Raw genomic sequence first — 11,606 nt, forward strand, 5'->3', positions numbered from 1 at the left:
GACACTTGACCATTTCAAGAAAAAAAGGAGTGGAACTGTCATTTCGCATCTTTCCATCGACCGCCGGGCGGCTTTGGCTGATGGTGCAGCCTGAACGCAAGCAGAAAGACTCCTTTCTTACTTTTTTGTGCAGTAGGATTCGGAAGTGAACGGACGATTTTAAGTAATGTTCAGCTTGCAGAGAAACTCGCAGAAGTTTCATGTATTGCCGCGACCACAATTTAAAAGCGGCCTTTTTGCTCGCCCGAAATTCCGCACTGGATTTCAAACAGTGGCCCTCCCTTACAAAAATGGACATTGAATTTCTGATATCATTATGATATAATCGTGGTCAGTCATCAGAAATTAATCACGAAGGCCACATATGTTGTGTTTTCGCATCAGCCCAACATCATAAATTCTTAATGAGTTTTTCCATTAACTTTTTGTACCAGAACACTGATTTCAATGCATCATAAACCAAACAGAAATGCGTCATGAGTTCAGCATGTCTGAGAAATAAATTCATGAGAATCTCAAGAGAAATACACACATCACGTCTTAATCTGAAAGTTGGTGGCCAATTTTCATCACTATTGCATCAGAAACTCAACTCAGAAGTCATCAGAAATACCTGATGAGTATGATGTATGAAGTCTGGCTTTTTATCGGAAACTCATCACAGATTTTGTAAATGCTTATTTTCATGTTGCAGTAATTAACAGGAATTTACTGGTATATATGTGTTCTGTGTTATTTATTCTCAAAAAAGATTGATGTATGTACAGCCTTTGTCAAAATTTGGAGCCCAGGGGGTTTGTTTCTGAGCCTCACTGTGTGCTTCGCAATGCATCTCCAGCGCTCCAAATTTGCTGAAGGTAAGAAGATTTCTGGTCCTGCCTCCTCCAATGGGTATGACTACCACGAATGTTACAGGAGTCCCACTGCGAGGCTTAGAAGCAAACCCCCTGGGCTCTAAACTTTTGACAAAGACTGTACATACGTTGTCAAGGCTCCGTAATAGGAAGTGGAAGTTATTGCAGAAAAGTCACACTTCTCCGCCATCGCACGACGTATGACGCTCTTTTCAGTTGTAGGCACAGTTCATCTAATTAAAAATACATTTTCACGTCAGCCTATGTTTTCATACATTGCATTGTCCTCAAATGAGCATATCACGAAAACAAAAAGTGCTTTTTTTTAAAGCGCCTCTGCGACCGGGCTGAGGTTAACATGTATGGGGTAGCATTTTGACAAATGTCATTCGTTCACAGCTGCGGACTTCGTTGTAGAGCAGAAGCTTTTGTTTTCTTATATTATGTGAAAATATTGTTAATAGCCGGGATTTTTCGTACCAGTGTTTTTTTCTTTTTTGTGAGAAAATAAATGCTCTTTACGAATGAAGTCCTCAGAGTATTGTGTGCACTCGTCTTTTTATACAGATATTGCAGTGAACGAAGGAAATAACCCTTCAGTTTTATTAAAGAAGAAAAATGACTACGACAAAGTTTAGGCGCTGGCTTTCTTTCTTTTTATTTTTTACCGGTGCCACATAACCCCCCCTCCCCCCCCGAAAAATATTTCTGGCTACGCTACTGCCATACAGTGAGACTTTCTCACGGGCTAGTTGGCACATAATCTTTTTTTGAAAACGCCGCCGCTGTGGCTCAGTGGTTATGGCGCTCGGCTGCTGTCCCCAAAGGCGCGGGTTCGATCCCGGCCGCGGCGGTTGAATTTCTTTGGAGGAGGAATTCTAGAGGCCCGTGTACTGTGCGATGTCAGTGCATGTTAAGGAACCCCAGGTGAACGAAATTTCCGGAACCCTCCACTACGGCGTCTCTCATAGCCTGAGTCGCTTTGGGACGTTAAACCCCATAAACCGTCTTTTTTAAAAATATGTGCGCTAAACAGACGCTCAGAGTTCGCGCGTCTGTCCTGTCATCTCGACTTTTTATCCTGTGAATGTCTCTTTAGCGTGCAGCTTTTTAAAAAAATCCGTACAGTGCACCCCTGAAGGAACCCTTGAAGACAAAGAGGTCTCGAAAGTCAAGGAAAATGGTTCTCCTTACCTTACATGGATTTAGAGAACAAAGTCTGCCATAACTAGTGCCCGTTACATGGATGAGACTCAAATCCCGTTGCACAGTTACTTTCAACCGAGACAGAACCTTTAACAGACTACTAATTTCAGCGCTGTTTTGCGAGTAATTTCAGAAGAAAAGGTACCGACGTGTAAAAAATATCAATATATTTTCAAGCACATTTTCTGCAGATTCTGTGCTCTGTTGTAACTACTTCTTCTGTGCATTGCATGCGCCATATCTTTATAAATGTAGCTTAAACTGTAATATTGCTCGAGTTATATTATTATCACCCCTGAAAAAGATTAGCCCCACCTTAAGATGTTGGTTGGTTGGTTTATGGGGTTTAACGTCCCAAAGCGACTAAGGCTATGAGAGACGCCACCTTAAGATGTGATGCCTTCACTAGAGACGTTAAGATCGCAAAAGTCAGAAAATTTGTGCCAACTTCATGACATGGCAAAACTCTGTAGCTTGACTGAAAAGCAATGCCGTGGTAGAGCTGCCGCTAGGAGAATCGACCTGCTTTGCGCGTTGTACCATCGCCGTATTACGCGGAAGTTATCACTCTTGTTGGAGGTCAGGTGATTTAACGGCTGGATAGTGCGTAAGAAATGGTGCGGAAAAACCGAGTTTGCCTTTATTGATTTTCTGCTTAGCGAAACGAGGCGGCTCGACTCACGCGGTAGCAGGTAAAAGGAAAAAAATAAAAGGGGTCCATAATCGAATCTTGATGGTCGAATGGTGGCAGGCGGTACAAGCAGCAAACAGCTGCTCTTCGTGACGCGACTGCTAGACCTTGGGAGTGTGATGGGGTGAGGGGTGGTGCTAAAGGATTTTGTTCAAGAAAGTAGCAGCTGTACAAGCACTGGAAAGGAATTCTAGGAAATATTTGATTCACCTCTGCTGGAAAAAATAATACTGAAATTGAGCCTCCAGCAACGCCACTCTTGGAAGAAGAAAAAGGAGTGTAGTAGAAAAAAGAAAGGTTTGGTTTGGTTTATGGGGTTTAACGTCCCAAAGCGATTAAGGCTATGAGAGACGCCGTAGTGGAGGGCTCCGGAAATTTCGACCACCTGATAACAAGAGATAAACATTGAATCAACAAAGCCCTAAAAACAGTAAAAAAAAAAAATCTGCCTCTCCCGTAACCGAGAGTAGAGTAAGCATGAAATGTTTACGGGCATAACACGAAGCGTACGCGGACACGACGAGAAACAGCCCTGACAAGAATGTATATGCAGCGCGTTCGAAACTGTCGAAAGTGCGTAGAGGCGAAAGCGCTTTCCGCACCACTTTGCCTATGTGATACTGGTGACGTCAGCACTGGATTACGTCACACATAATTGATGACGAAGTAATAAAAAATTAATAATTAGTGACTAATTACTGATTAATGACTAAATACTAATTAACTGCTAAATAATGAAGCTTAAGCTTCGCCTTTAAGAGTGGAACGCGACAGCGTGTTGTAGCGCTGCCAGACAGTGCACGGAACGCCACCACCCGTTCGGCGCGATGCCTTGCCCTTTGAACGCAACGCTTTTTGAGGAAAGGGAATGGCGCAGTAATTCTCTGTCATCTCGGTGGACACCCGAACCGCACCGTACAGGAAGGGAGGAACGCCACCACCCGTTCGGCGCGATGCCTTGCCCTTTGAACGCAACGCTTTTTGAGGAAAGGGAATGGCGCAGTAATTCTCTGTCATCTCGGTGGACACCCGAACCGCACCGTACAGGAAGGGAGGAACGCCACCACCCGTTCGGGGCGAAGCTACCGGCGCTTGTACGCCGGTCCTGTAGGATTGCTTGGAGAGTCTAGTTAAATCTCGTACGGTGCTGGGATGCTCTCGTTTCAGTGCCCGGATGAGTGGAACAGATCACGTATGACAACGAAGTGTATTTGGCATGTATGTGCTTTTTGCACGCGTTATTAAAAATCGGAAATTTTAATTCCGTGCATTATCAATGCACCGCTCGACTGATATCTTGATAAACATTGAGAAGAAACTGGCAGCAGTTATTTTTTGTGACTCGTTTGGAGAGCAACCGGCGCTTGTATGCTGGTCCCGTAGGAGGGCATAGAGAGTCTCGTTGAATCTCGTTAAGCCTCGTACGGTGCCCGTATGTTCTCGTTTCAGAGCCCGGATGAATGGAATTCAGTGGATTTCAGTGCCCGGATGAGTGCTCTCGGTCTCGGCGTGACGTCACCACACTGCCGACAACGGGAGCTAAAAGCATTTCATGCTTCAAAACATGCATGAAAAAATTGTTGGTCCGTCAGCTTCAAACTTATAGAAGGAACAAAAGAGCTACTACTGGGGCTAGTTGGAAATACATAATTGGTGAGCGCTAAAAGACACGGAAAAGGGACGAGTACACAGGACGAAGCGCTTTCTGACAACTGTTTTAATCTCAAAAGAAACATGACTATATACACACATTTGACGTCAATTCATGCACAGAAGAGGGAGAAACACACGCGCTGACAAGAATGTTGTTAGAAAGCGCTTCGTCCTGTGTACTCGTCCCTTTTCCGTGTTTTTTAGCGCTCACCAATTCCTTCAAAAATTATAGAAGGAGCACATCGTTGCCCAATCTTAACTACGTGGAGTGGTTAATAGCTTTTCCCTCCTAGGTGGTAACTACTTTAGTGATTTCTGATTTAGTGTGTGACGATTAATATTTTTCAATATCCGCTTTTTCTGAGCGCATAGTTTTAAATATGCACCACATGTATGCGCCACATACATTTTATTATGTTTTAAATCTTATACCTTAGATGCAGTTGTATTTACTTATTTGTTTTGCTTATTTATCGAGCTGTCCACCTCTTTTCAATTTAAGTGATTACTCACTTTGCGCAAGCAAGAAAATTAAAGCAGTTTTTACATCTTTTTTTCTCTTTCAGCCTCTTCCCTCATCCTGACGCAAATAAAAATAATTATTGCTACCATTATTATTTACAGGTAAAGGCATAGAAAAATATCGCATCAAAAATGAGTCTGGATTGTCCTTTTCTCCAGCAGTGGTGGTGCACGACTGTCATTATCTGCCACCGAAAAATAAGGAACACTGCCGACCATGTCAATGGCATGGTAATTGATTGTTTAAACTAGTAGGTAGTATTGAGACATCTTGTTTATGAAAGTGAACTGGCGCGAGAAAACAACACATACAAGACAGGAGTGGCGCCAACTTCCAGCGATGTTTATTTCGCGGAAGATGGCTGCTTTCCTGGTTGTTATCTTTTTTTGGCAAGTATATCGTATTATAGAGTCACTCCTCAATTAATTTGCTTGTATGTTTTCTTCGTGTGGTTAAAAGTGGTGTTTTTCGGAGAATAAATTAGTTGGAAGTTGGCGCCTGTCCTGTCTTGTATTTGTTGTCCTCGTTTCATAGCGAAGGTTCACTTCTGCGCGCAATATGTCTCGGCACATGGATGACGCGTTCGTACGAAGCAAAGTGCCTATTCCGCAGATTTTTCTTCCCTTGGACAGAGACACAACCGACGTTACTCGGAGCGCAGCACTTAAAATGACGTACTGAAAGGAGGTTTTCTTAATCTTGTTCCAAGTGTGCTGGCGTAGCACACAAGTGCAGCCGAGTCAGCACATTATGGTCACTCAAGCAAAAAGAACAACAAATAAAGGAAGCTGCTGTGCTGCTGCTGCTCAAGAACCGAGTGGCAAGAATCCTGCGTTCTAACGCCGAAGAAAGCTAATCGTGTCGGTGCGCGCTCCTTATACCCAAGGTATAAACATATCAGTGATTTCCTTATTTGCTTCACGAAGAAAGACAAAACGCTGTATGGTGCGGTGATCAATGCGTATGCCGGCGTCCGGGAATCCCCGCTATAAAGCACATGGATTCTTGACAACGACTAGGAGGACAATAGCAAGCTCCCTCATGTGACGTTCATTCATAATGTGAAACCTTAGCAACGCCTGCAGCAACCAAAACTGGCGCGCAATGTATGAGGGACGGCGTTGACTGCAACACAAAGGCTGTGATATTTGACATTGGCGACTGACTGTAGGATTATCAAGGAGTATTACCTAATTTTCGCGCCAGTCTATTTCAGGGTTCATATGAATCTACTATGCAAGCAACGAAACTGGATAATCGGACTAGCGACAGCTGCTTGCATTATTTGCACGCAGAAAAAAGAGCACACTTGTTTCCTTTTCTGCGCGAGTTGCCTCGCCTTCTCTCCCTGGTTTCGCGTGGTCGGCGTCCTCAGTTGGAGATTTTTATCGTTGCGGAGGGGTACTAGCGGGGACATGTACAAGCCGCCGCGGTGGCTCAGTGGTTATGACGCTCGACTACTGACCCCAAAGACGCAGGTTTGATCCCGGCCACGGAGGTAGCATTTCGGTGGAGGTGAAAAGCAATAGGCCCGTGTACTGTGCGATGTCAGTGCACGTTGAAGAACCTTAGGTGATCGAAATTATCTAGAGCCCTCCACTACAGCGTCAATCACAGTCTGAGCCGCTTTGGGACATTAAACCCCGTAAACCATAAACCGTAGAAATCCGGTGCGCATCTAAGCCAGTGCGTCTCCAGTTTGCTCAGACTTTGCAGTTCCGGTATCGTACTGCCCGCATGCTTCGAGCCTCGTGCCACAAGCTAACTTCTCCGTCAGTTAATGAAGCGCGTTCGCATGATCAATCTGACGACGGAGTGTTCACGGTCACTTGACCGTTAATTACGCTAATTAACGTTGATTGAGCTTCCACAAGCGTACCGCGAAAGAGCAATGATTCGTACAAAATGTTTCAAGAAGCACAGGAGTTTCAACGCATGTTGCCCCTGATTACTACCAATCTGGAAGACCATCCACTTTGGCTCGAGGATCGTAAAACTATAGATAATTACGGCTCGGCATACGGGTCACTGAACACACTGCAAAAGAAGGAATTAAACATGCGGCGTGTCGCTCACAAGTTTGTCCTCCGACTGCTGACTCCTGAGGAGATGGAACAATCTGTCGTAGTGTGCACTCTTTCACTGAACACTCCTCGTTTGTGACCTTATCGTCAACCACAACGTGATGTGGCTTCCGTACCCGCCTTACTCCCCAAATTTAGCGCCGGATGACCTGATTTTTTTAAAAAAACGAGTGAGAATGCAGCTGAGTGGCCGTAATTTTTCATGCCACTGAAGTTATCCAACGCGAAGCGCATGTCACTTCTAGGCCGCTTCGCAACATTGGGAGCAACGCTGGAATGGGTGCGTTGCTGCGCACGGAGACTATTTCGAAAGATATGCTACTCCAACTTGGACGCGTAATACATAATTTTCTCAACGGAGCCAGTTGGGAACCTTTTCGAAACACTCCAGTGTTTCGACATAGCACAACTCCGGCGTAATGTTCGCAGCGGTGCACGTGTCGGGGAGGCCAGTGCCGCAAACGTGCGGCGAGTCGAACAGAGGACCAACGCTTTCGGAGGACCAAGGAACAGAGGACCAAAGGGCTGCGCAGTAATGTCCACTAGTTCGTGCGCGCACACTTAATTCTCACGTCATAATGCGTTCAGTGTAACCCTTCAGCAAAATAAACGATCGTCACATACTCATGCCTGGCGTCGTCATTGCGCTAATAATTTCGCGAGCCAGTGAGAGCTGATAAATCGCCGTACTCTTTGGCTAAGCGGCTGTAATTTTAAATTTTACGATTACAGATGCTCATTGTCTCACTGCAAACTGGCGCCTGGCTGAAAGGGAAGCAGGCAGCCACTAGGGACAGAAGGCCGTGTGCGCCAGCTTAACCAGCACGGGTCGACTTCCTCGAGCTGCGCGTTCCGCCCAGTGGACTTACACACGTTGTTTTACGCTTTTATTGCGACTCCCATCAACGTGAATGCATATTCGGTCAACACCAGCCACATTTATCTTCCTCGAGGTAGACGGAGGCAGACAACCGGTCGTGAAGAAGTTACGGCCCTTAATGGTGGTTTAGCAAGGTATTTTATTCGCAGACCAAAAAATCCGGGGCTATAGAAACCCATGACCCATGCTTTCTTTATCTAGTTAGCTGTTGCTTGTTGGGTTTAACGATGATCACGATTATCTTTATTCCACCCGAGCGCTTCACACGAGTTTTTTAAGGCACAAAGAATGTATGAGCATAGTAATGTGGAGAGGTAGTTATACTTATCAGAGCTTCGCCCCATTCATTCAGTTTTTTTTCTTACCAATGTTTTCATGGCTATAAGGCAGCAGTTATAAGCGGAAGTTTGTATAAATTGAGTCCCGTTTTTCTTTCCCATTATTATATCGTTAACAAACCATTTTCAAGGTATCATTAAATGAATGTTTTCTTTGTAATTAAGAATTGCTAACCATAAGGAGACCAGGATAGTTCAGTCTATTTCCATCTTTCGTGGACATTTAGTTTCTTTTTTGAGGGGGAGCAACACGTGCACATATTTCATACACAACTGACTGTAGCCTGGAGTGCACGTAAGCTGTCAACATAGCTTCTGCCTTCCTTTGGTGCACTTTTTGAGCCTTAGGAAATCAGCCGAAATATGCGCCATAACAACTGCCCGAAAGGGTATTGTTTTGAGCACAAGGCCACATGGAAATCACGGCAACGAAGTCAGTATTACACAACTAATGCGTTCTAGGAAGTGCGTAGAGCACTGTCCATGCAAGATTCAGCGAAAAAAAATTCTTATACGGTAACTGTAACGAGAAAAATTATTTTTGTGAGGCTTCCAGTGCATCCGAGTCAGCATAAGGCATTTTTCCGCGCGACAACTGAGGTGTGTTATCTTCAATATACTGCGTGCTCCTTAAATACAGAACGCTGTCGAGGGAGGTCATGAGCTCTGAATAGTAATGGGGGTCGCTGAGAAGGCTTTGAGGTGCAAAAATTTGATCGAGAGCAAAATGCTTTTCACTACTGCCTACCATTCGAGGTGACTGATGTTGATGATGACTGCCGTGTCACAAGGCATGGACCTCAGCATGCACTGGCACATACTGCCTTACAAGTTTCTGCAGATTTTTCTCCGTCCATTTTCCTCCAACAGTCCCCAGCAGAAATGACAAAACCCGAGTAGAAATCAAATTATCTGATTTGGATAGTGGTTTTATGTACTTTGAGTTTTGTTTGTTTTTCCTTTCAGCCTATTTCGAGGCAAGCGATATTGGAAACAGAAACTACTTCTGAATCTCTTCTTAAATCCTATGGTTTGCAAAACCCTCTAATAAAAGCCTCCTTCAGTACGAGCTAATCGCTTTCCAAATTTGCAAGTATTTACAAAACAACCGTGACCTTGGGCTACCTGCAGGAAAGCATAAATTACAATAACCTGAAAGTGTGGAATTGGTGCGCTACGAGAATAAAATGGTGGCGCACCACTACACCAGAGGCAACTTTCGTGTACATCGCGAACAAGAGAAAACAAAACGATTATCTCGTCAAGATCATTTACTTTCGTTGTTCACCAAGTTCAGAAAAACGCTGCAAAAGAATTCAGATTTGGTGCTGGTTCATTCGCTGGGTTTAGGACAATTTTGTAGCCAAAGCAAGCCGATCACGCTTTCAGTCAGCATCCTGCATTAAATAATAAGGCAACAAACAGAATAAGCTTCAGAAAGGAACTCGGGAAAAAAACTCTACCGACTCTCTATAAGGGTGCAAGAAAGCAGTGGTAGCCAGGGCCGCGTTGTGCAATGCACTCTTAGTAGAGCCTTTAGTGAAATTCTTGGTTAACATACGACACCTAAAAGAAAAAAAAATGATGGTGGATGCTTAAGACTACTTAAGTGGTTTGAATGCCAAAGCATGCTTTCGCATTCAGAATAAAAAAAAGCGCTTTATTGTGTTTTTTTATTCTGTGGCATTTTTATGTTTTTATTTAGTTTTAAATTATTCCTCTTTGTAATGGCACATCTATTCACTAACACACAGTCGTAAGGCAACGCATGTACCCAACGCATATATTGTCATACATGAAGCGACACGTGTGCGTGCTCGCCTCTCAGTTTGAAAGTGCTGGGTTCTATTGCAGCACCTTCGAAAGGACTCTTATTGATCTTTGATGCCACGGTGACGTCATCTGATATTTTTGGAGCCACTACTGCTGGTCACCGCCGACAATGAGCCATATAATGATTTCGCGTTAAAAAAGCAGTTCACAAAGACTGAGCAGAAACGTATAAACATACAAGACGCAGAAAAACCAGGTACGCATTGCAAGGAAACCATCTTCCAATCTTATGACCAAAAGGGACAAAAAAAAAGCGCTACCGTGCAGAAGAGAGCGATTGGAGATGGAAACTGACCGCAAAGTTTTACGGAAAAATGATGCTTGATAAAAATGAAACCCCGTAAGAAAAACTCATCAATCACAGACGTTTCACATGCAGCGAATAAAAATAAGCTGGTACAACTTGATATTATAGCAGAAACCACCGGGAGGGGAATGCTGAGCAAAAATAAAGCTGTAACTGGTAACCGTCGGTGCTGGACTTCATACCCAAGGGCTGGAAGCTATCTTCGAGTTTCTATATACATTAAAAAATAATTGGCCACATATAGTAGCACATGAACAACGTGAAACAAATGTCGACTTTTTATTTTACCAAAAAGTTGGGTATATTTATAAGCAATGCTAAAGGCGCCTCAGAAGCACTAATTTCGCGAAAATTTAGTCGAATCTCTGTAACTCGAACACAAAGGAAACCGAAAATTTGATCGCATTACGCGTAGTTCGAGTTAAAGGGAGCCTCTTTAATGCAGTTGATGCGGACGGGGCTAAGTGTTCAGTTCGAACAAACCGGATATTCTAAGTAATAAAAATTGCAGTAAAGTAGAATTACATGCACGATACCGACTTATCAGCGACAATTTTATTATGATAGAAATACGACCTTACCTCTACATAGTTTCTAAATATTACCAAGAGGAAAATCTGGCGCTGCTGTTTTTGAGATTTTCTTAAGAGCGACTTTATCCACCGCTGGAATTCCAGGAAGACAAGGTTTCTTTTATGGCTTTTTTGGGCAAACGTCCTAACTACGAATGCAGGCATGCCAATTGGCGCAAAAAATAAGATTGCAAGGAAACGTTCCTCTACAGTAAAAATGCGCCATAATAAAATCTGCTTACTGTACATTGCAATAAACGAGTAGAAAAGCAGATAAGTGTAAACTAGCACTACATTTGCCCAGGGTGAGCGAAAAATTTCTCTTCATGTCGCCTGCTAACCGTCGCAAACAATTTTTTCGGTTTTAAGCGTAAAACATTCCAGAGCAAATATTGTTCCAAAAACTTGTTAACGCCCAAAATGGTACACTTTAAAGGCTTCCGTTTTGTCTTGAAAAGCAAAAACGTTTTATTGGTGTCTTCTGTTATTGCGGGTTCGCGCCCTATGCTCGTGCGTAGGCTAGGGTTTGTGCCATGAGAAACTTGCGCTAACACTCACCCCACTATGAGAAACTTGTTTGCGTGTGAACGTGCCGGATTTCACCACGTCCTGTGGCTGCGCTTCCGTATTTTGAGAAGAAAAACAGGAGCTAGGAAGCAGAAACC

Source organism: Amblyomma mixtum, chromosome 3 (genome assembly GCF_055824585.1).
Source record: "Amblyomma mixtum isolate Tamu chromosome 3, ASM5582458v1, whole genome shotgun sequence".
In the NCBI taxonomy this organism is placed as follows: Eukaryota; Metazoa; Arthropoda; class Arachnida; order Ixodida; family Ixodidae; genus Amblyomma; species Amblyomma mixtum.